General features: G+C 44.1%; 1 protein-coding gene across 1 annotated transcript in view; it reads left to right on the top strand.

Moving 5' to 3' along the window:
- Positions 1-25,640, top strand: part of ATG14 (autophagy related 14) — a 1,873,818-nt gene that overhangs the window by 877,804 nt on the left and 970,374 nt on the right. The window lies entirely within an intron of this gene.

The following is a 25,640-nucleotide window of genomic DNA, read 5'->3' as shown; positions in this document are numbered from 1 at the left end:
TCCTTGGCCTCAAGCCCAGGGATCGTATCTCTCCAGGATTTAAATCTCTGCATTGGCTCCCAGTGGCTGCGAGGATTACGTTCAAAACCCTCTGCATTGTCCACAAGGCCTTCTGTGGCCTGGGGCCTCAAGATCTTTAATTCTCTCTTCCTAAATATCTTCCTTAAAAAATTAATTAATAATATCTTCCTTCTCGAGCTCTTTGCACTTCCACCTCCAACTACCTCAGGGTCAGTCGCTTCTCCAATCAACGAGTTGGTGGTAGATCTTTCTTTGGCTGGGGCCGCCTTCTGGAACAGCCTCCCTGCCTCCCTGAAACTTGAGGAGAACCATCTCCGGTTCCGTAAGCACCTCAAAACCTGCCTCTTTGCTTCGGCTTTCTCTCCTCCTCTTCCCCGCTGAACTCCTGACTGAAACTGCACTGGTCACCTGGCTACCCTCTGACCTTGGGCCCAGGTCCCCTACCCCGCCAGTTGCATACCTGCACCGCCTTCTTGGCAACCCCATCGCTTGAGGACTGTTTTCTGTATCCCTACAGTCCCCTACCAGCACTTGACACCTGATGTCTGCACTTACCGTTGCACTTGCCACCAGCTAGCCGCTGTGATGCTGGAAATGCATCGGAGGGACAGGGCCTCTGTATCCTTGTCCTTTACTGCTTTTTATCGTGTGTTCTGTGTCATGTTTTCCGCGCATGAGTTCATGTGGGACTCTTGGCGGTGCAGCTCTCTCCTTTTGGTTTGGTGAACAGACCCATGGGATACCCTTATGGCACCCATGGGTGGGGGTACAACCCTGTGCCCCTAGTGTATGTTTTTGGGCACCTGTGTGTGGCCCACGGAGCAGGGTACGGGCTGGTGGCAGCTCCGTACTGAAATGACTGGTGCCCTGAAGGTCCTCCATTTTGGGATGCCCAGACCCTGTCACTGGAATCGGTGGATTCCTGATAGAGACAAAATGGCCCCCAAGGCATCTTGCCTTCCATCGCCTGTTACCTTGATCTTCCCGAAGTCCCGGGAAGCCCTGACGCTGTCCCTTCCCCCTGACTGGCTGCTGGGTGGAAGTTCCATATGGTAGTGTGGGGAAGTACTGACCAGACTGGCTGGAGCCTTCTCAATGACCATATGTTGTGGGTGGGACCTGGGTGAATGGAGTGTGTGACGAATATGCATTCTATGTTGTGGCTGTCTAGTATCTGGTGGTTGACACAATGGTTGAGACAGCCCTGCACTGTGGGCCTGATTGGTTGCCTGCCTGAATGAATGCCCTTTGTAGTGATTGGATGCTTCAGTGTGACTCAGTGGAGTGAATGGGAGATCCACGGTATATCTGGGGACCTCTCACTGCTAGGAATCGTGTTCAGAAGTGTTCAGAGCTGAAGTCCAAATGACAAAGAGTAACTGGAATGAAACTGACGCTTGACCTTGAAGCCCTGCTGGAAGAGAAGAATTGCTGTTGCTCTCCTTCACCATCTGAAAGCTGCTGTGCTTCAAGAACTGACCCAGAGAGGACCTGGTAAGGTGCCCTCTTCCTGAGCTACGAGGGACCATCGTGCACAGCTGATCTTTGCCTAAGCTTCCTGGTAGACAGACCTTCGACAGGCTGCCGACCCGATACAGGGATTGCTGCGGAACTCCAAGGAGAAGCGCCCGGACTGTTGTCCACCACTGTCGCTGACCGCCGTCTCCGATTGGAGCCGCCGTGCTCCCGTTGCCTAAGAACTTCATTGATCCAAGGATGCTCTTGTCCGCATCGTCACCGCTGTATCCTGCTGGAGAAGGCCTGACCGTCGACGCGCCGAGGAGCATCCACTGGTGGGTTTCCCGCCACCCAAAGACCACAGACGCCGACGACTCGACGCCCTTGCTGGGCTACAGTTCTTCAAACTCTTTGCGGTCCAGAACTATCGACACTGAGGTGCCCTGCACGCCTCTTCCTTGCAGGACGTTTACGCTTCCCCGTCAATGAGCACCGCTAGGAACGACGCAGCCACTTCACCATCGTAGCTCGACCTGTTCTCCGTCAGACGTTCGACTCGTGACTCCTGTCTGAAAGGGAGGACACTCAAGAAGGGCCGTTGATTCCCTGACGCTGAACGCTACAACGCAAAGGTACTTTGGGGTTGCCGAACTCTTGGAAAGTCTAGTGGGAACAATATACGGACTGGGCTTGTATCTTTCTTCTACAGGTTGCCCAGGTTGGGGGGGTGGGAGGGATCTCCACACAGAACTGTGTCTAGCGGTAGGGGCCAGTATTCTGCCAATTGTTCAATCACCTTGCTTTCCTTCCTCTCTACTGTTGGTTTCCTCCTGATTCTTATCTGTGTGTCGTTCTGACCGTATGCACTTTAATGAGATCTGCTAACGTTAGTGGTACCACTTTAGAAACTGTATATATTTACCATTGCTGATTTTCGGAGTACAAAGTGAGTTATCGTGATATTGTATATACCTTTGAACATTAATTATATAAAGACTGTGTTGTAACCAATACAAAACTACTAGCTGCATAGTGAAGTACCTCCTCAAACTGGCCCACATTGGCCAAAAAAGTGGGCCATTTTGACTGGCCTACACTAGCATTTTGCATTTTTGGTACGGTCATCGCCCTATTGCCCTATAGGCCAGTCCAAGCCTGCCGGCTCATCCATAATGGGTGAGGGGGTGTCCACCCACTGGCCACCTCACCCATTATGGAGGAGCCAAAGAGCCAGCCCAGTGAAACACTGAACACTCCCTCAGTTGCTTTTTCCAGCTGAGGGAATGCTCCTGGGCTGGCTGAACTGTCAAAGGGAAACACTGTTTGCCTTTGACAGTTTGTTTCCCCAGCCGCACATGATCACTGAGCCATGCAACACTGGGGGTGTTTTGCTTCGTGAGCCTTGCATAGGTCATTGGAAATGCTGGCTGGGGCACTGCATGTATGTATGTGCGAGGGGGTGCTCCTGCGCCTCCTCGCACATGCAGGCAGAGCAACCTGGAGCGGGGCATTTTAGCAACCACACGCAGGCCCCTAAAGAAGGTACGTTTATGGATGATTTATTTTTATTTAAATATGTGTATGGATGTGTGTATGCTTGTGTTATGGGACTGCGGTGGGAGCAGGATGGGCGGCAGCACTGGGATAGTGGTGGGAGTAGGGTGGGGAGAGCCCAGGATCTGCACTGGAGTAGGGTGCGGTGACGGTACGCAAAAGTTCATAGTGATTGCTACATACTGTCCATCTGGCACTTTTGGGGGCGTTCGGCCTGCCCAAACTTTGCTCGGGGGGGGGGCCCAGGCCAAAAAAGTTTGAAGGCCACTGATGTATACTAATATCTTTATGCATTGTCGAATGTTGGTCCATATATGGTCCATATATGTAACTCTATATCACTCCATTATCAAGTTATATTGGTAACTCATAACTAGTATTAAACCAATGATTAACAGATTATCAAATTTGAAGTAACAAACTTCAACATGAACAATGTAATATACAGTAGGTAATGTGGACACAGTTGAAATATATTGCACCTTTTTATATAATTCCATGCTAAATTCACTGAATAGTATCTGAAAAACCCTTAGTATTCTTGATGGTCCCGAAAATCACATTAATGGTCTGTGTATCAAGGCCAGTCGGAATTGTGATACTTACTCAGAATGAGTAAGGACTGTTTATTTCGAATTGTAACACTTTCTCGAAGAGGGTAGGGACTAGTCAGTGTACAATCTACAGTGTAACATTTGAAATTGGCAACATCTCTTGGCACTACAGAAAAGGGCTACGGTAAAGATCTTTCATACCTAGTGGTTCCAAAGAGTCCAATTTATGTATCCGATTGAGTTCTCAATGCGACAATATCTTCTGTAGGTTCCCACCTCTAGGTAAAAAATGCACCACTTCCAATAGGACAAACCTCATTTGCGCTACGTTGTGACAATGTTCTCGGAAATTAGTTTTATGACGGTACGATAACCTTCTTGCCTAATGACGGTATATCATGGTTTTCGCAGTTAACCAATCTTAACAAATATTTTCTAAAAGGTCATAAATTGTCAGATTTATCATCACAAACAAAACCAGGCTCAGAATTGGGCTTTTCAACATACTTTCCACTGAAATGCCACCCCTTGCTTCCACCAAACACAAACACACATGTGGAGAGGAGGAGGAGGAGGAGGGTGGGGGGGAGGGGGGGCTGCTGCGACTGGCAAAGCAAACTGAATAGCTTTTCTTAAGTGGTCATTTAGGCGTTTAGTTCCCCCACTGGCTACTGGTGAAGGTGAACATGTTGCCATCTTTATAACCTGCATGCCACCGATCAATGGAGGCTGATGGTAGCGCGTACACACACACCTCTCTCTCTCTCTCTCTCCCTCTCCCTCTCTGCCCCTCTCTCCCCCTCTCCCCCTCTTCCCTCTCCTTCTCTCCCCCTCTCCTTCTCTCTCTCTCTCCCTCCCTCTCTCTCTCTCCCTCTCTCCCTCTCTCTCTCTCTCTCTCTCTCTCCCCCCCACTCTCTCCCTCTCTGCAAAAGGTGTTCAGTAATCACGGACATCTTACCCTTTGGTATGGCAGCAGGGAATACCCACTGAGATGAGTGAATTGTTATATGTAAATTCAATGATAGAACCAGGGAAATCCCTCACTGTCATATGTTTAGCAAACATTATCCATTATAAATATATAAACCCCAAAGCCGCCAACCCAAAGTAAACCCTTTTCCTCCTTGGCACTGTATTTATTCTTCCTATTGCCAACATATTGATTTTGTGTCATGCACGTGTGGTTTATGGAATGGCATTAAAAACTGCTCCAACTGAAACTACTTGGCAGATGGCACATCTAACAGTACAAGACCAAGACTGCGCTGCACTTGCTTACTGCAGCCTTTCCAAATCAGATTGAAAAGCACACTTAACGGTATAAACAGTATGACAGTTATTATTGTTCAATTAAGTGGTTCACTGTATTTTTAACGGTATACCGTTACACCTTTACATTCCTAGTGTGCAAGCATTACCTGAAGCTAAGAGAGTGGCACCAAGGCTTCTGGATAATTACTTGGGCTGAAAACTGGCAGAAAGGTGTAAATAATGTTTGCAAAGGGAAACTGGCTGCTTGTAAAGCTTATCTTGAAGTTGCCACAATCTTTAGTGCCATAGACGGTGAAAGAGAAATAAAAATAAGTCTTAAAGGCAAACTCGAGTTGTTACTGTGGCAGACAGAAAAGAGAGGCAAAGAGGTTCCCCCTTTTGAAGAGTTATTCAGAGTAAGGGTGCCTTGCCTGATTGAAGTTGTTAAGTACTTTGAAGTGTCTTGTCGAAGCCTGTCTAAACGCCAAAGTACTGAAGCTGTAGTAGTAGTAGTAGTCCAAAGTACTGAGGCTCTGGTGGTATATCTAAGTGTCTTCAGATGCAACTGTCAGTACTCACGCTACCCAGGAACTCCAGATCCTATAAGAACGGAGAAGATCCGCTATTTGGATTTCTGGTTGATTAGCCCACTGAGTGAGCGACCTTCCCTGTGAAATACCACCCTGTCCGATAAAAGAGAATGGACAAGATAGAGGTTCACCTGACAGAGCAAAAATACCACCAGGTATTCACCAGGCTGCAAAGAAATGAGGGACAGTTTTTTTTTCATTTTAATTGCATTTATTACAACGTTTCTATATCGCCTTTATCCAAGGCACTGTAGATGTTTAATACGGTACAGAACAAAAATGTCAAAATATAACTCAACAAAACAACTAGTGCGTGAAACATCAATGTGCAATCAAATGTCATGCAAAGGATGCATTAGGAAAAGCATATTGTAAAAGATAGTTCAAGCCGTTCCTTTAGCAGATTTGAGTTTGAACAAATAGACAGTGCTCTGCACACAGAGGAAGGCAAGAAAGGAAGTCCACAGTCAATGCAAGCGCAGAGAGGGATACACATGTGGTGTGCAGTATGCTGTTGTCCCCACTGTGGAGCGAGGTGCGGCACAATACAGTCCCCGGAGAATCCAGACGAGAGGAGCCACCATGCGAGGAAAGCTTGTCGGTGAAGAGGGGAGAGAATAAGTGTGGGTGTGGTGCGACTAGAATAACCAGGGGTCAGACTCAGAACGTTAGGGTTGGGTGCACCTGGCCATGCAGAAGCAGACATTCCAGACAACTATCAGCAAATAGACAATAGTGCCCAGATTTCCAGCATCCTGATTGGCTGAGTCGCTGCCACCATTCTAAAATGATGCTAAACTAAGGTAAGTCTTGGTTTCAAATTTCTAGGATCTATTTAGCGCCCACTCGTAGCCTATAAGCCTGGTTACCTCAACACCAACATCTTCCAGGACCTACTTTTACACTCTGGATCACAATAAGTATTTACTTGACATTAACTCTTTGTGCAATGTGTAGGAAGGCAAATCAGGATACAAGACCAGTGGGTCCTATGTAATGGTCAAAAAGTTATAGTTTGCACCAAGGCCCGTTTCTTGGCCCGGGCGAGGCGGGCAGCTGCCTGGGGCGCAATTGCCCTAGGGTGCATAATTTCCCTGGGAGGTGGAATTTCCCTCTGGGCGTGATTGCCCTGGTGGGGGGCGGGGCGAGATTACCCCAGTGGGCGTAATTGCCCTGGGAGGTGGAATTTCCCTCTGGGCGTGATTGCCCTGGTGGGGGGCAGGGCACAATTACCCTGGGCAAGTAGTGGCAGCAGGTGCTGCCTACGCATCTTCTGACCTACGTAACACCTGAGAGGCTCTGTGAGCCCGGGTCACCATTTTCTGCAGTTTCGCGGTGCACTGCAATCCGTGGTGATGCTTTTCAGAATCTGCCAAGCTGGCCGTTTCTTTCACAGTAGCTTCAAAGCCAAGCTCGAAAGCGAGTCTACCCAGAGGGAGTGGGTTATATTTTGTACTGATGTTTAGCCTGGGGGGACGGTGAGGCCTGGCTGGCCTGGCTTGGGGTGCTTTGTCAGTTGCAATGCGCTATCTGAATGCTTAAGAAGAAGCGGAAGACTTTTCCATTGGTTTACACTTTGGCTTAAGGTATTGCAAGCACTGCAAATTGGGCATTCGCCTGGGGAATGCTGGGGAGCGCTGGTGTGTGTGATTAGGCTATCCGATTTGGGGAGAGGTACAAGTCAACAAAAGTGCACGTTTACGGCAATTCCCAAAAATGGAAGTTCTCTTACATACCTTTGTAAATGCACTTCTAATTACACGAAGTGGTTAATGTGAGTTGTGAGGGCACATTATAATGTACTTAAAATGTGAAGGATGTGTCGAATAAAAATGTAATAATGATTGGAAACTATTTTGGAGGTACAATTTTATTTTTTCCTGTCTGGTATGGAGTAATAATACCAGAGCAATGTGCCCCATGCCTGATCACCAGATGTGGGTGCAAGGTGTCTTTTTCAAGACTCATTTCTTACTCATTGTGAATGCGGTTTTCAAGAGCCCAGCAACATGCATGCATGCTTGTATGTACACACATATACACACACCTCAAATGCAACCACACAGAAAAACCTTGAGCTCCACAACAGCCTCACATAATTCATATACAACACACACCAACACTTTATGCCTGCTACACCATGTACACACAATACCAGGCACCATAACCGTTGTACACGACTCACAACAATTCTGCACTCCCAACAACATGCTCATATTCTATCTGCACAACCTTCTATATACAAACACCTCCCAAAAAAAAACAAGTCATCCGCACCACGCACACACCTCCCATACACACAAATAAAAACCCAAATAGGTCACACTCGGACACCACCCAAGTACAGCCCTCACCCAGAGTCACAGACTTCCCTAAAGCAGGCTCACCACTCCTTTTATGCACACAGCAGATCCTCATTCCTAGCACCAACACTGCTCCTTTACACCCACACCTCAAAAAATCTCTCTCACGCACACGACTATAATACCCTTCCCCACCAGCAGCTTATTCCCGCCACACATGACCCACGCACATATATCTACACATGTATGCATCACAATGACAACCCTCAATTTACAATACCCTTTCTACACACTCCACGTGCCATACATTGTACTCCGAGTCCAAACACACATTACAGTCAAAACAATGAACACCAAGTCCTCACCAGCACACCGATCTCCACCACACCACACCACATACATTCTTTCCATGAACACACACACCACTGTCACCATCAGACCACCCAAGGATCTGCACTGTACATATGTATGCCTCATAAATGAGGCAGCCTTTCCCTAATATAGCACCTCGTGTCTTGCTTCATCCACATGTGCCAATGCTTCCCATGGCATCTGCCAACTTGGGCGTCAGGTTCTCTCTCTAATCCATCCTTCACTTGGAGCCGTGGAGTGTAGTTTGGTATTGGTGCGCATGCCGAGCACGGGGGCGCATTTTAGTGTTTAGCTCTGGGCACCAAATGGACTAGAAACTGCCCTGTTTGCACCTCATGAAAAAGTTGGTTTTGAGTCATACGATGGCACCTCGTCCCCCAAAGGTACATGCTTCATGAGTGACCTATGATGTAACCAGAAACCCAAAGGGCTTGAAACTCCTGCTCAGGAAAGCTGAATTTCAGTCTCTATACAAGCTGTATGAACACATCACTTGTTAATCTAGATCCCAATGAACGAAACTCAACGATATTCGAGCACTTCACGGAGCAGCTGTGCCAGCTTCTGCCACATTCATCATTACACCAGCCCCCACCGTGAACCAATCTCTCATATGGTGAGGAGGGTTTGCAGAATTCCTGGCAATTAAACCCAGATGCCGGCCATTATACAGGGCATATATGCTTGTTTTAACGCCGCTCACTGTCTGATCCTCATCCTCATCTGCCATCTTCTCTGCTCGCTTCACTTGCTTGTAATATTTGTTTCCCCCCCGCACGGCCCATCGCCCTCCAACAGAAATGTAAAACAAACCCAACCCTCCCAACGACATGGAAGGGTTGCACGTATTTATTCGCAGTATTTTGGTCTCCGACTTTACCATAGTTCCTTATTTTTCTGTGTTGGACCTTATGACATGAATATCTCCTATCGGTACAATCGAGGAAGATAATCGATATTCTGAACGCACGCTCCATTTATATACATATAAAAGACTGAAACGACGCCCTTCCTTTCTAATGAGGGACAGTTTTAGTACAGGTGTTTGGTTGAAACCATAAAGAAATGAATCTGGTTCTTTGAAAGAAAGATTAAGAACAGGTGGCAAAAAAATCTTAACGAGATGATGTTTCTTGATGGGATTCCTGGATTTGAGTATTAGGACAGAAATATGGAGCCTGGGGGATGCCTAGGCGAAAGGCGGAGGGGGTTAATATGATCAGTAAGGACCTGAATACCCGGGCGGCACAAGGGCACTCTAACGGGAGACAGAGGAGCAGTGAATAACCAGCAAGGCGTCCAAAGTTCAGAGCTCTCTGTTAGTAAGACAGATGGTAATTACCAAATCCGTTACTCTTGAGTCTGTTTCATAAACCAGGTAATCAGCCAGAACAGGGGAGTCGTAATAACAAAGCGTAGCTCGGTAACAGCAGACCATAGTAAATCGAGATCCATGGCAAGCCGTAATGCAAAGCAGAGGTCGGTAATGGGACACAGAAGTTGGGAACAAGAGACAATGGAGCAAGCAAACAATGGACTTAGTTAAGTCTGAAGTGCTAGCCGAATGGAGTCCTTGCTTCTTTATGCTTCCGAGTTGAGCGCTTCACATGATGACGTAAGCGTGTGTGCCACGCAGTGGTCGAGTGTTGTGCAACCATGGCAACAGTAGAGATGCTCAGTAGGCTTGGAACATTGTGCCGCTTGGAGCCGCGATGTTCATGCAGGCGCCATGGTAACTGCCAGGAGCATCGTATACGCTTTGCAGGAGTGTACTGTTTAAGGAAACAGTGATCACCTGGTCCGGGAACAGTAATTGTGACAGCAACCTTGGAGCAGTTTAAACAAAGTGCAAAACTATGAGATAAAGGTGACTGATCTCATAGCGAGTCAAGTAGAAGAGAAGTTGTTGAAGTGGAGGCACCAGCACTGAGAAGTCATACTGACGAATATACCATTGTGATTTCTAAAACTGCAACTAAGATGCTACTAAATGTTAGCCAAGAGCTGTGTGTTACTGACAGTTGAGTGGTGGATATTGCATTTATTTTTTTAACTGTGGCAATTCTTCTTGAAGTATCTAAAGCATCTTGACTGGAATTATCATTGGTGCTATTTGGTGGAAGTGGAAAGTGGATATTTCAGCAAGGCGAAGAGATTCGCTATCAATAGAACTTTGGCTAACAAACTTTCCTATTGACTTTGAAATATCAAGAACTAATTTGAGACATGTCTTTCTTTGGTTGAAAACTAACAGAACCTGACCTTCGATCCTGGGGAAGGGAATTGACCCAGGATATTCGAAGATTATTCAGAGACTGTGAAAGTTGTTCATGTCATGTTGTATTGCCATATATTTAATTCATGTATTTGTTGTTTGGTGTGAGGGCTAGTTATCCTATGTTAGTGTGTCCCCTTGCTTTGGTTAGGCAGGGCATTCCTCAGCAGAGTAGGGATAGTGAGGTATGCTAAACATATTTCTTTAAGAATAAAATGGCAAATGTTGATTAAATCTTCAAACCATTGTCTGCTTCACATCACTGACCCCTCACAATTGACTGTCCTAAGGTTCTTATGACTTATGTTCCGTCCACCTCTCTTTTGCCTTCCTGATTGTCTGCCCCACATAATACTTGCCACAAGGACATTGTATGACATAACGAGAATCACAAGTGGCATAATCATTCCGTTTTCTTTTCCCCCAGTGGCTAATTGAATTACCTTTTATTATATCGGCACAATGTAGGCAATCACGCAGGGAAAGGTATCTAACCTGAGGTTGTGTAGTGTTCTCTAAGTAGATTCTCTAGGTCTTTCTGCTCTGATCAAATGTTCCCTGAAATGTTTACCCATTTAAAGGCCACCGTAGGTGGTTTTAGGAAAAAGCTTATGCAGCAATGGATTTAAGCTGATAAAACTCCAGTTCCTATTGATGATTCTAGAAATCTGAAAACTTTGTTTAGAGAATGTCATTGTATGAATGATGGGTAAGTTGTCTTACCTATGCCTACGTCTTAAAAGCTTTTCCCTTTTACAAGATTAGAGCCTGCCCGCACAAATGATTTCCTTAATGTCTCCTCTGGGTAGCTGCATCTAAGAAACCTCTGTCATATGATATTCCTTCTGTATGGTAGTGATATTTGAGACTAGCCTCTTTAATATTAAGAATTGACTGTAAGGAACACTATTCTTCTGACGTGGCGGATGAAAGCTTCTAAAGTGCAAGGTATTATTTACATCCTAGGCTTCCTATAAATGCTTGTGGTAAATACATTGTCCTCCAGTTTTACCAAACCTCAAAAGAATATAGGTCAGGTTCCCCCACTTCCAATGTGAACTTGATGCGTGTGTGAATATTAAGGGATTCCACAAACTCGATCTCAGTCTTTGTACCTTCCCAGATTCTAAATATATCCTCTATAAAGCATTTCCAGATGATTTTAGAGGCCCAGGACTGTCAACTCAGGATGTTCATTATTTCAAAGTAGTACAAAAATATTGTATAGAATTATCTTAGAAATTACTCTAATGCCTCAACCCCTTTGCCTTGTGGGATGAAGGTGTATAAACTCTTTACGTACAAGGAAAAAATTACATGGTCCAGGTCAGTAAGCTGCAATTGACTTAGAATATGTAGATGTTTTTTGTACTTGGGGTTGTAGTGCCTTGTCCATATTTTTTTCAAGAGGATCGAAGATGCCCTCCGTTGCCTCTACAATCAGCCTGAAAGGGGGTTTCACTGGGTTTTTATGCATCTTTGGAAGAGCATAAAATACTGGTGTTAATGGATGTTTTCTATGTGAGGAATTCCCTTGTGCATGGCGTAATCCACTCTAAATCGCATGCTTTTGAGAGTGCCTCCTCAATCAAGGTAATGATAAGAGGTGGTAGGATCCTGGTCCAATTCCAGCAAAGGGGTTTCATCGAGACTGACGATGTAAATTCTGCTCAAATGTGCGTTAGGGTTAATCTGAACGTGTTTTGGAAGCATTTACACAGAGAGCTGCGGGAGTTGCTTGGCATGAATATCTGACTGGTTCTTTTGAATTAATTGCTCAATATTCACTTTTAAAACCAAGTCTGTTCTTTGCCTGAGCACTGATGCAGCTGGTCTGCAACCTTCCCAGCATTCATCCAGACTGGTTATATCTATGAAGAACAATCTTCAACCTTGTTACCTGTGGGTATACAGAATATATTTGTGTTCGAATGGATTTCTAAACTCTGGCCTGATGGACAGGTGTTTAGGGAGGCCACCCTTGTTGGATGAACAGGGGAACACTGACATCATTCGGAAAATCAAAACTTCAAATTGCAAAGGCGATGTTTGTCCAGCCAATCTCGTCAAGGAGTGTGTGGACACCTTGGCCTTGTTCTTGACAGCTTTCATTAATGCCTCATTCAACTCCAACATAGTCCCTGCATGCCTTAAAGAGGCGTGGGTTCGCCCACTACTAAAAAAAACTTCCCTAGAGCCAGAGACACCCAATAATTACAGACCTATCACCATGGCCTAATTCCTTCTAAAAATTCTGGACAAAGTTGCCTATATGAAAATCCAGCAGTTTTTGGAAGCAAATAGCATATTGGGCAAGAGGCAATCTTCCGCCTGGGCCATGGGACAGAATCTACTCTTCTTGATCTCAATATACAACTCGGTGACATCATGGACAAAGGCAAGCCGGCACTTCTCCTCCTAGATCTGTCGGCTGCGTTTGATCTCGTTGACCATGATACATTATGTAAACAACTCAAAAAATGCTGCCAACTTCTTCCCCGAGGCTACATCCTGGATCTCCTCCTTTCTCAAGGGTAGACTTATGAGAGTCTTTTCTGACCATGCATGCGCAGCACCCACCACCATCCACGATGGTGTCCCACAAGGGTCTTGTACTGCACCTATTCTATACAACATTGTTAGGGAGAATTCTTTGTTTAGACTGAATTTCCTAACCTAGTGAGTCCCCCAGCAGCTTTTCTGGATTTTTGGGGTTTATTTTTTTCTCCTGCCAAGAGTGAGACTCTTTTACCCTCACTCTTGGGCATGATTTGAGTGTGTTTCTTTGAATCTAGATGTGTTTAATGGGCTATGGGGTCTTTTACTCCATAGGGCTTCATGTGTTTTTGTGATGTGTGTTACACAGCACCCTCCGTGCAGTAACAGAGGGGTGTCATAGTGACCCCCCAGTATAGACTCCATACCCTGGGACTGACTACTGTCTGCCAGGGCATGTAAAGTCACCATTGACTTTACTAGTCTTAAATTCTGAACAGAACCAGTACAAACCATCATATTGTGGACGTACTGGCTGGGGCAATTCAATTGCCCCGGGGTCTGTTAGTCGAGGGGGCACGTCTCCGTCCCCCCTGATCGAGTTTTGGCTGGTGGCAATGGATACTACTTTTTATATTCAACGGCGAATATTTTCCTATGGGATTTCCCATTGTTTTAGGCTACTATCTTTATTTAATTATTTACGGTAGCCTCGAACATACCGCCGGTTTATTTAATTAATATTAATTCTCCGGTTGGTATTTTTTGCCAAAACTTGATTCTAAAATGGCGTTTGTGTTCTCTCCTGTGACACCAACCCAAGTCGGGCTCTTTGTTCCACTTTTTGGCGGGCTTCTCCACAGAAGCCCTCCAAAGTGGTGCCACTCTGTCTGGGGTACTTAGGAGGGGTGGAGGGAAATGTAGGCACCCTGGACTGAGTTGCCTAGGCAACTCAAGTCGCACTCCATCCTGATTGGCCCAAGTGGTGAGCCGGCCGGCTCACCACTTAGCATGTTTGATTGACAGCTAGGCTGAGTGAATGGGGGTTTGCTGCATAAAAGCAGGGCTTTGGGGACTGGAACTTCAGAAGTCGCCACAGGACCTAAGAATCCGACGAGGGAGAAGCTGAGCCAACCTGCCATGACACCACCACCGCTGGACTGCCTCACCACTTTTCCCAACGACAGAGGAGATCTCACGCCGGAGAGTCTTCTTCCTTTGACTTGTGGGGATAACCAGTTTCACCGTCTTTTGGCTTTCCCGACGTACCTCTTGGCCGCCTTGCCCGTGCCAAGCACCCCGGCAACCGGGATACCACGTTTTACCACGACCGCAAAACAAAGGTACCACCTTTAACCGGAAAACTCAGCGGCTGGTTTCTGCCCTGGTAGTGCAACAACCTTCATCTTTCCTCCAAGTCGAGATCTTCTCTTCCCCTGGACGACGACGCAACTTGCACCCACTACCAGGAACAACTGCCACCGCTGGAGGATCCTTTCCACTTAAGGTACCGTGTCCCGCCTGGCTTCCCTTGCTACCGACTGTACAGGGTAGATTTAGCCCCCGGCTTTCGAACCTGGGTTAGCCTGGGACACCCTGGCTAAACTTTCCTAAGCCTCTCTAAACTCTTTTTGAACCCTCTGCAAGACTTTCTAAGCCTAGTGTAACTGTGTGATCTTGGGCGCATTTGTGCTCTGCTCTCTCTAAGAGGGGGCCCAGCCTTTGTACTTTGGCTCACCAGTGACTTTTGCTCTTCTGCCTTGCTAATAGTGTTCCTGAATCTTAGAGTGGTGTACCTTTCCATATTCTGTCTTTTTCCCTCCCTTTCTCACAAACTTATTGGAGTGCAATCTAGTTAAGCGCTCACCTCTGTATGAAAATAAGTGGTGTTTTACTGTGACTTATCTGATAAGGAAAAAGGGGTGTATATATAATAATAGTAACTGTGTTTCGAATATTTTACAACAAGAGTGCTGGAGTGTTTTCAAACTGTGTGTTTTTAAATAAATAATTATATACTTTGATACCAAAGCTCTGGTCAGTGTTTGCTTGTATTGTTGTATCTGAGTGCCTATTGTGTATACTTTGCATACTGCCTAACTCTTCTTGAGGGAAGTCTGACTGCTCAGCCACAGCTACCAGGTAAATCTGGGTGGTGCAGACTGCTACCAAGTGGGTTTACTGTCAACACCTGTAGTCTTCAATCTTTTGCAGTGGTCCCTAAGGGAACTGCACAGGTTTCTGCCTAACAAACATACTTCTCTTCAATGACTTGGATGATCGCAGAATACCGTACACAAACTATGCCGACAGCACTCAAATACTACTCCCTCTCACAGGCTCTTATGAACAGGACTCAGCTGCCCTAGCCAACCCTTTCACAGCCATACTGGCTTGGATGGCAGTGAATGGGTTATGTCTCAATGGAGATAAAAACAGAGATCCTCCTGGTAGGCACCAAAGACACGCTCAACAAACTTGACCCTCATTACAGGTCTTTCAACATTGATAATACTGCTATCGTTGTGTCATCAGCAGTCAAAACACTAGGGGTCTTCATTGACTCCTCTGTCCATGACGCGCCAAGTTAGTGCCATCGTGTCCTCTGCAGCACTCGCCACCAATATCATCAATGCGGTCAAACCCTACTTGTCAACCAAAAACTGCCTCGCAATAGCCAGGCCTACCATTGGGGCCAAATTGGACTACTGCAATCCCCTGTTTCTGGGAACCTCCACCAAAAACTTCAGCAGGTTGCAAGCCACTCAAAGTAATGCCCTCAGAGCGGCGCTGAGCATCCCGAAAAGGGAACATCTCTCAAAGGCTAGAAGAGATGTGCATTGGCTCCCAGTCAAAGAGCGCATACTATTTAAAACCATGGCCATCACACACAAATGCCTCTCTTGCACTGCCCCCGCCTACTTATCTGAAGAAATAACACCAGTCACCTCCTCCAGACTCATTCGATCTGAACACTGAAATCAGATCTACATGCCTACTTTCAAAAGAGCTAAAGCTGGAGGCTCCAGCTTCCAACATCTAGCACCAAAAAACTGGAATGCCTTACCCACTTCACTCAGAAATGAAGCCTCATACACTGCCTTCCGTAAAGCCCTTAAAACCAAACTCTTCAAGCATGTGTACCAGACCCATTGACACCCCATCTGTATAATAGTTAGTATTGCTCTAAGAACTTCTAGCGCGGCTGACTTGCGTCCCCTGAAAAAACGGACACATCATGCCATACACAATTCTAATGTCACTGTACGTCTGTCTTCCTTCACCCTTTTTTCAAGCCATACCCACTGCATAAATCACCATGATATGTTTCCACTGTAACCAAGGAACACCTGGCTAACCCCACCATGTAACTCTCTCTGCAGCATTTAACCATAGTGTTTGTCCTCATTGTCATTTTCTGTACTCTCTGTGCAACTAAGTAAGCCTACTGTAACAGCGCCACGATGCCTAAGGGCCGCTTTGCCTGCTTTACAAATGTAAATAAATAAATAACAACCCACATAGATTACTCCTGCAAAGGATTCTGCTGATAAATGACAACCTAATTTTAAACAGGGCAAATATTCTGTTTATTTCACTGTATACCGGCATTTAAGGGCATAGACTCGAGTGACTTCCAGAGGTTCCAGAATCTGATCGACTTTCCAGAAGAGGAGATACTGGATAAAGTAGTGATCTATGTGTCAACTTTAGGGAAGAAAAATCTATTGTTGCAAGAGATAACAAAACTACTGCCAATGGGCTTTGCATTAGCCAATTATGATGATCAGATTAAGAGCTCCAAATAATTGATGGAGACATGATGACACTAAATCTAAAAAAAACACAGACAAAAAAGACAGAGCAAATTACGAGGCAACCACCAAAAAGACACTATAGTGGTGATCTGAGGAGACAAGGGGCCTCATTACAAGTATGGAGGTAGCCATGCCGCTTTTAGGGGACTGGGTCCGGGTTCCCTTAATGGGGAAATACCGGGCCATTCTGACCTTAGACGGCCCAGTGTTTCCCCATTCAAGGAACCCGGACCTGGTACATCTCCATTCCCATTTGAGCCCCCATAGGGCTCAATGGGAATGGGGAGGATCCTAATAACGGTCACGTTAATGACGGGCCCGTTGTTAGCATCCTGGTCTGCTCGCAGGACCCGCTAAGGACGTCTGGTTTTACCAGGCATCCTTAGCGGGTCCCGCAAGCGGCCCTCGTAATGAGTCGGTAGGGGGCATGGCTGCACGAACAACCCTTATTGAAGGGATTTTCGGTCCACATGAATCCAGCAACAAAGGGCTAGAGTGGCCACCCGGTGGCGGGACTCCTAATGGCACTGAAAAATAATCGCAATCTATAAATAATTTCTGGAAAATGTCTTTCGCTTTAATTCAGGCAATGCTAGTATCAATAGTACCTGTCGAACACAAAAAGAAGAGGATGATACTCCTATTAAAGTTATGTTGGAACATTGCATCAGCAGCAGCCAATGGATTTGTAAGATCTGTCAAATGCCATAATGGAGGAAACAATGGGAACATGGAAAAATCTGGACCTCTTAATATGTGGAGACCTCAACATCCATTGTTTTGATGAAAGTTTGAGGTTGATAACAGACCTCTCTGATACTGCAACCCCTCAGATAATCGGAGGTCTCGCTTGGAGGACTGAATTAGAAGATACACATGTTCATATTGTCAATGGCCACATTGAGGGGGACATCGCTGCATGTCCTACATGGAAGAGAGGCAATGAGAAAAAGACACTCGATTATATATTTGCCTCTGAGACAATATACACCAACTTGAGTAACCTCCAGGTGAGGATGACGAACTCCAGCGATCATGGTATCTTAACTGTCATAATTAAGGGATGGCTGGGGGCAAAGAAAGTGCACGGGCAAGAGGATCTCCTAGTTGCAACAGGGAGAAATAGACTTAAAATTCAAAGGGCTACCCCTGGAACTTTGGTAAAAGGAGGTCTAAAAAGTAAACCTCCTTCAACACAACAAAATCTCATGGCCTTTAAGGAAATCAGTGAGAGGGGCAGCCGTAATACCTTTGTAAAGCATCGCATCTACGATGGGGGAGTAGCCTCAAGGAAGAAGGAATTGAAAATGAGTATAAGAGAACTCCAAAAAATACACATACTCTAAGAAGCCTAAAACAGCACTATAAAAACTGGCTTGAAGGCCACAAGTGGATTATGCACCAGAGCGACGCTGAATTTATATCGAGAATAGTGTCACCTAAAAATGCCTCAGAAATGTGGAGGATATTTAAAAACATAAGCGTACCGCAAGCCGCTTTCATTTCAAATGCAGTGCCGGGAGAGGCCTGGAGTAAGCATTTTAGTGCATTGTTTGGTACATAATCGGAAGAAAAAGAGGAGGATCGACCATCAAAGAGAACTTGTCCATTTCCCATGGAGAAAGGGGATTTAGAGAACATCATCAAAACTGCAAGCAACTCAATGGCGACAGGACCGGACTGCCTTACCAATTTCATCTTAAAGAAAGACCCTGAAAAATGGTCTAATATGCTGTATGATTAGTTTATGGAAATCAAGAGAACAAGGATGATTCCCGACTCTTGCCAAACTTCTATCATTGTACCCGTAATCAAGCAGGGCGATAGGTTGAATCCTTGTAAATTATAGGCATATCGCCCTCTTGGATGTAGCATGCAAGATATTTGGAGCTCTTCTACTAAAGGTACTGACAGACTGGAGGTTAAAAGCTGGCTGGTATGATAAATGGCAGGCTGGTTTTGTCCAAGGAATTGGGACTACTTAAAAAAATAAATTTGATTAATTTGATTAAATCAAGAGCAAAGCAAAAAGACATTGGTAAAATCTAACTTGCATCATTGACCTCACCCAGGCCTTTGACACCATTGAGAGACTAAAGCTCTGGGATAAGTTAAATGACTGGGATTGTCCAGAGGACATTTTGCAAACTTTGACCTTATTGTACTCTAATACCAGTTTACAGGTCAGACTGGACAAAAAGGGCAACCTGTCTGAGCCCATAAAAACAGCTAAAGGGCTAAAACAGGGTTGCACTCTGGCACTGGCAATGTTTAATTTATTCATTTCTGACATTGCTGGTGCCTTTGAGGATGTCAGATGCTGCCCACCCCACCCCCCAATAGCAGGGAAATTGGTGAGCCTACAAAGACAGTTCAGTGCACTACCCGTATATGTTGAAGCTAATGGCTTAAAAATAAATGTAGCTAAATCAAGAATCCTGTCCCTGGGAGGCAGAAAGGGACAGAAGAAATCATCTAAAACACTGTGTTTCCTAAATGGTGAACAAATTTATGACGTATCAACAATCACCTATTTAGGAATTTGCATAAATAATGGAGCAGAGGATGCTCAGAGAAGCCATTTTACAACATAAAACCAGAAATCTGGCTGCTCAGGCCTGCCTTATTAATTCCAAAAAATGTAAATGTTCACTTATTCCCTTAATTGAATACTACAGTAGGAAAGTGGCACCGATATTGACCTATGGAGCAGGAGCAGAGGCCTCTTTTACACTGTCAGCATCGGTATGGCCCCAACTGGAGGGCTTATTTTGGAGAAGAGTTCTCTCCTTGCCAACCTGCTTGCCTATCCAGTTAATAAGAGAAGAGCTGGGTCTATCCTCTTTATACTCTATTACAGTATGGAAAACACTTTAATGTTATCGCAAATGTCTGTTAGGAACTCCCGGAAGGGGGCTTTAAAGTCTTGAACAACGCCTTACTAAAGAATACTGACGTTTTTCTTGTCGCTTGGAAAACAATTTGCGCGGCGATATTGCGGGATCTGAATATCTCAGAAGACAATTTAAAGACCAATCCAGGACAGGCTAAATGCAAATTGTTTGACAAAGACTGGATTGATGCATGTGAAAAGGGAAGAAAAACAAAACTATACTGCCATTTTGATTTGAAATACAGACAGAGGGGTAAAGTGCCAAGATACTTGGAAAGGTTTCCCAGTTACACACTTGGAAGTCAATTCATGCAATTTCATTTACATTTGATGCCAACTATGGAAATCACAGAAGTAAGCAAAGTGAAAATACAGGGGAACTACGAATGCAGATTGTGCAAAGGTAGTCAGGAAACATAATATCACCTGACTTTAATATGTCTGACACTGCGACTCCAAAGAACTAGATACCTGGGAAGATTTCTTACGCATACTATGACGTTATCGGCATATGACTGGTAGAGGATCCTTCTCCAAGGAGACCGTGTCTCTAACACTGGCACTATTATAATTTTTGAAGGAAGTAATCTCGACGATGGAAAATGGGACGGAACTTGAAATTGGAAAATGTATCTGGGCTATCAGAATGTTTATTGTTTTCAAAAATGATGTAGGAGGCTATGACCAGTGTCAAGATGTGGAGATAGCTTATCCATTTATTTTATGTTGTGATTGTTTCTTTGTTTGGTATAAAGCTTAAGGTTTGATTTTATTTTCCTTTTTTTATTAAACCACATGCTAATAAAAAAAAAGAATTCATTTTGTTAATCTGACCTAGGTATCCTGTCTTACTCGAATATTGTCTTTTGAATACAATTAATAATAGCAGGTAGGCCAGGAGGCATTCCCCATTTGTCTAGCTTTGTCCATAATCTTTCTATATTAAACAGATCAAACTCCATAGGCAAATCAATTGAGTCTGTGTTAATAGGTTTATATTTTTTCCTTTCGTCATCTCATAAAAACATTTGAAAAGAAATCTGTTAGCTTAAGTTCCCATGTGCTTTCGGAATCCCGTCTGAAATATTCACGGTTGACCCCTGCTTTCCGCCCAAGCAGTCAAATGAATGAAAAGTGTGGATGCAAACATTTTACTGTCTGCATTCATTACTGCAATTGAACAGTTATTTAGGGGGTATGTTCATAATCCCTTTTAGGAACTATATACAAGGTTTGCCACAATTTAGGATACAGTGTCTAGATTCTAAAATGTTGTTAAAATACAATGTTAAAATAGTAGCCCAGGTCTCAGAAGAAGATTTAAAGAGACCATTAGCCAATCAATTGGGGCCCGGGACGCATGAAGAAATATTTTGAATAAAGTTTTGTGAAGTGTGCAATCCAACTGGTCTCGGATACTGCAATTGCCTGGATTTTGGCCTGGTCTTCACTCAAGGAATTTGTCATGGTCCAAAAACTCATATCACTTTTTTTAGTTAATATCCTGAGCGTCGCTTCTGCAGAGCTATTCAACAGGGATTGTTTCCCAATTACAATGGCTCTGTTTGAGGTTTTTTTGTATTTATGACTACAATCACCTAATCATTTGATTCTAATTGCAGCTGACGTATGTCACGCCTTAATTTTCTTTTTTCTTTCTCTTCTGGATTGAAATTATGCCTGTTTTGATGTTTGTGGTTTCTTTAACCAACATGGGTATGATCGATTAACCTATTCTGTGAAGGCTGTATGAATGAAGGAAAATGATCAATATTAAAAGTGGCGGTTTTCCAATCATATGTAGTATTCACCAATGTGTCTCATAAAAATGAATTCACCAACACCTGGGTTTGTTCCAGGTAAATTAATTTCTTCCTGTATTCATTGTGCCTTGCAAAAAGGGGTTGACTTCAGGTTCCCTTATAGTAAGTGCACATACCACCTTTACCATACTACAATCACTAAGAGTTGTTGGTAGCATCCTAAATTAGGTACAAAATTGTAAGAGAAATTTGTCAACAAATATGTAATCCAGTAAGGTAAACTCACTACCACAATTCCACGACGATTGCCTAAGAGTGTTTCCTGGGATATTACCATTCAACATAGTCAGTCCAAGTAACCTCAAACTCATTACCCAGGCTGTTCCTCTGGGTTTTATATCATTTTTTGTTGTGCCGACTTCCATACAAGTGTTTTCTAAATCATCATTACAAAGTGAATTTAGATCCTCTGCCAAAAATATGTGACCATTTATCTGTTTAATAAGCCAATCTTCTGCAAATTGTATAAGAGTCTCCAGGAAGTCTGTCAGCGGAGCTATCCCTTTGTCCCAGTAGACATTAATCATCAGCACAGAAAAGTCAATTGCCTTTCCCACAGAGGATTGCACTGCTAGGTTTCCTCTAGTAATCTGCTGTGTATTTATATACATCCCACACCCAGTCTTGATGGCGATGAGCAATCCCCCCGGTGGGTGGCCGTTCATAGATTTTGAGGTTGCTTGAAAGGCAATTTCAGACCCATCCAAGAGAGCGTATTGTAATAGGCGAATTTCTTGAAAAGGGAGGTTGCCATTTTCATGAAGCATTAATTCAAGTTGATGGTTCGTTTTTAGATGAAAATGACCCCTCGTGTTCCAAGACAAAATATTCAAACGTTTTGGAGTAAAGGCAGGGTTATGACTTGCTTGTCATGGTTATCCTACTCTGAGGGCACTACCGTCCCTGCTAGCCATGACCAATCCATATTTCCCTTTCTAACAACATTAGACACTTGTACTCTAGCCACTTCCCTTGGTTTTACTTCTGAGCTTGTGACAGTAATGTGTTAACCTTTCAAATCAGAATCCGTATACTGAGAATCACCCAGTGGGGAACAGATCTTCTCAATACAAGTATAAGGCAAAATATTTGTCTCGGCGGATGACATCATACACAATTTTAGTAATTACATTGGTAACTATATTAGTAACGTAATCATTGATGAACTCCACATAATCTATGTCCCCTGGTGCTATAGCGTTTAAATTGGGAACTATGTTGAAAAGAGCTAAAACAAAAGAACGATTAAGCAGTTGAGGATCGGCCTCCACAAATAGATTTTCTAACAAGTTAATGAGAGTTTGTGTTTAAGCTCTTTCAATGGGTCTCTCTAGACCGGGAGTCAGATTTACTGAAACATGTTTTGTCTTGCATAGTAGAAGACTGTTTGGTGGCCTCCCTTGAACTTGTTAACGAGGTTCTGGACGTACCCCTAAGAATACTATACGGTTTATTTTTCCCATCTTTAAGGTTTACTCTCTAAGCCTGATGATATCCCTAAATAATACACAGAGTTCGCTGAATCTTTATTAGTGCATCAATCTACTGTTTCCAGTTCATTTATCTGGTCACGTCCTACTTCACATACATTCCCACTGTCTCCCAAGTTTTGGTTGTGCAAAAGATCCTGCTTGGGGTCAGTTTTCAATTCCCGTATAGATTCCCTGACCAGTGGTGAATCAAATAGTTGAGATGAGTTTGGAGAGACAGAAACTTGATCCTCCAAGTTCAAGGTTAGAATACTGGAGTTTAGCTCATCAAACACCACTTCGGGAATCGGCCTGAGAAGGTACGTAACCCCCCTTTCCGGTCATGTGGTGTTCTATGTTCTTCTTTTTTACTTTTTTCTTGCCATTTATTTTGTTGATGATGGTATTTAACCTCGGTGTGGTGATTTTGTTTGTGTCGGTCATTGGACCATCATTATTGGAACTGCCCCTTTCTGCCAACCGTTTATTTAAATGGCATGAAAACATTCTCGATCCTTTATTCTTTGTTTTATTCCTCAATTTCTTCCCATTTTGCAGTTTAATTTCTGAAGGTGAACTGTATGATGGACACCATTTCCTTGTGTCCATTGCCATTTGTGTGGTTGATTGCCCCAATTTCCTGTAGACCGTCAGGTTTGAGAGCTGTCTGGGTTATTAAGTCTGTGATTAGGAAGAACATTTTTATTCGACTGTAGTGGCATCCCATCACTTTCAAGTTTGTTTGATTCAAGCTGGACGCCAATTTGAGTTATGGTAGTCGGTTCGTCTATTAATATAGGCGAGTTTAAATCGGTCTCCCCTCTCTGTTCTGAACTACGGGGAGAAAAGGGGGACACATATACATTCAATTGATAAACCCCTATATGTAATTCATCTTTCATAGTAGTAGGGAGAGTGTGGACGCTTGTCCCTTGAAGTCATCCCTAATTACTTTAAAATAACTTAAATAATGAAGTCAATGCAAAGTTGATTGCATAGAAAGCTGGTTCTGTATCCTGTAACCCAGGGGTTGGTGAAGTATGTGGAAAAAAGAAACCCTTCTTTAAAAGAGTGGAACGTAAGCATAGTCTGTGGGTCTAGAGGAACTTAGTAAATCCCAGGGACACAAATCCAGAGAAGCCAAAATCATACGGAACTCAGGTGGTATTATGCTCGGGAGCGCCAATTGAAAAAAGCTGGTTACCGTTGTTGGCCTCTCTGTTTAGAATTTCTGTTTGTGCCGGGAAGCCTAGCTCTTCCTGAGCACGTAGTCTATTATTGTTAGTTGCTTCGGCAAGAGTTTTATCACCTATTGAACCCACTTTTAAAGTTCCCGATGACAGATTCTCTGCTGTTACAGCACCTGCAGCAAAAGAAATTCCTGCATTCAGTGGTTGCATGGAGATATCTGAGAGACCGCCTGAGCCAAGATGGTAGTTACCCATCCCTCACAGCTTTTGTTATGCCATTCCGACCTGAGGAAGGCTAGACTGCCGAAACTCATTAGGCCTCCAGAAGCCGAAACTCGAGTGTGCACATTTCAGCAGCATTTACATCTTCATTCTCAATTATTGTCTTGTGAGGATAGTGGCTACTTTGGAGCCATTTACTGTGTGTTTTTGCAATTGTTGGCACTTAAACTTTGACTGTGCGGGTTAACAGTGCAGTGGGACCCCAGGTGTAATCTCTAGTAGGATTATTGCAAGTTCTGTGGTTTGATCGTTTGTTATTTCTTCCTTTATTATCTCGTTATACCTGTTGATGTTGCTAGCTCACTCTAAGGAACTTTTGCTCTGCTTTGTGGGCACAGTTTTTCTTTGTCCTATAACTGTTTACGTTTATTGAGCAAATGTACATATTGTTTGTATTCATGGTTTAATATGCTTTTATCTAACCTGCAATCATGTCTGTTATTCATTAAAATTCCTGTTTGAATATAAGTTTGAAATCTTTACATGCAGTATGAAAATGATTGCATTCAATGTGTAGCTTTAGGACCTGTTTTTATTTTGGTTTATTTTTTTATACCACTTTTCCAGGTCCTTGTTCAAATCATTTGTGTGGGTTGCCTCCTTCCGATGTGTGTATTGGGTGCTGCAAGAAAGCCAGTCTATAGAGAATACCTTTTCATGTTTGGGCAGGGCTCACAGGACTGGCCTTGGAATGATACCAGCTTGTTGTGGATTCAATAATTATGAGTGACACTAGCCACCCTACCCTAAACTGGGGTATGGCTTATATTTAAAGTATATAATTGCCACCAGGATAGTGACTCTCATAGTTATGCGGTTTGGGAACAGAGGTACATATTTTAAATAAACCCCTGCCCTAAAGTGGCATAGCTGTCACTGCATCTGTCAAGAGGGCACGTGTGATATGTGAACCTGCTCTGTGCCACTGGAGTGCAGGCTCTGCAGATCAGGATACTGATTCAGCAGAGCGCAGGTGACCCTATGCTTTTGTCATGCAGTTTGCTGAAAGAGGAGCAGGGGAGCTGGTTAACAGGCCACCCTTTCTGAGATAGAATTACATGCATCATTTTATTAGTAAAAATCCAACAAGCCAAAGCTTGTACACCCTTGACAGATGGCAAGCCTTCACAAATTGGCCTTGCTACTTTTAGCCTCGCCTTCTCTATCATTTGTGCTTGTGGAGATGCACTGGGTGTTGGATCTCACCTAACAGTAACTCTTCCAGGTTGGTGGCAGTTTCTTATGGCTATAATGTGGGTATTTCTTCTTCCACCCTATGAACACCACAGCT

The sequence above is a fragment of the Ambystoma mexicanum genome, chromosome 14 (assembly GCF_040938575.1).
Source record: "Ambystoma mexicanum isolate Mex_15411 chromosome 14, UKY_AmexF1_1, whole genome shotgun sequence".
In the NCBI taxonomy this organism is placed as follows: domain Eukaryota; kingdom Metazoa; phylum Chordata; class Amphibia; order Caudata; family Ambystomatidae; genus Ambystoma; species Ambystoma mexicanum.
This window is presented reverse-complemented; position numbering and strand designations above follow the sequence as displayed.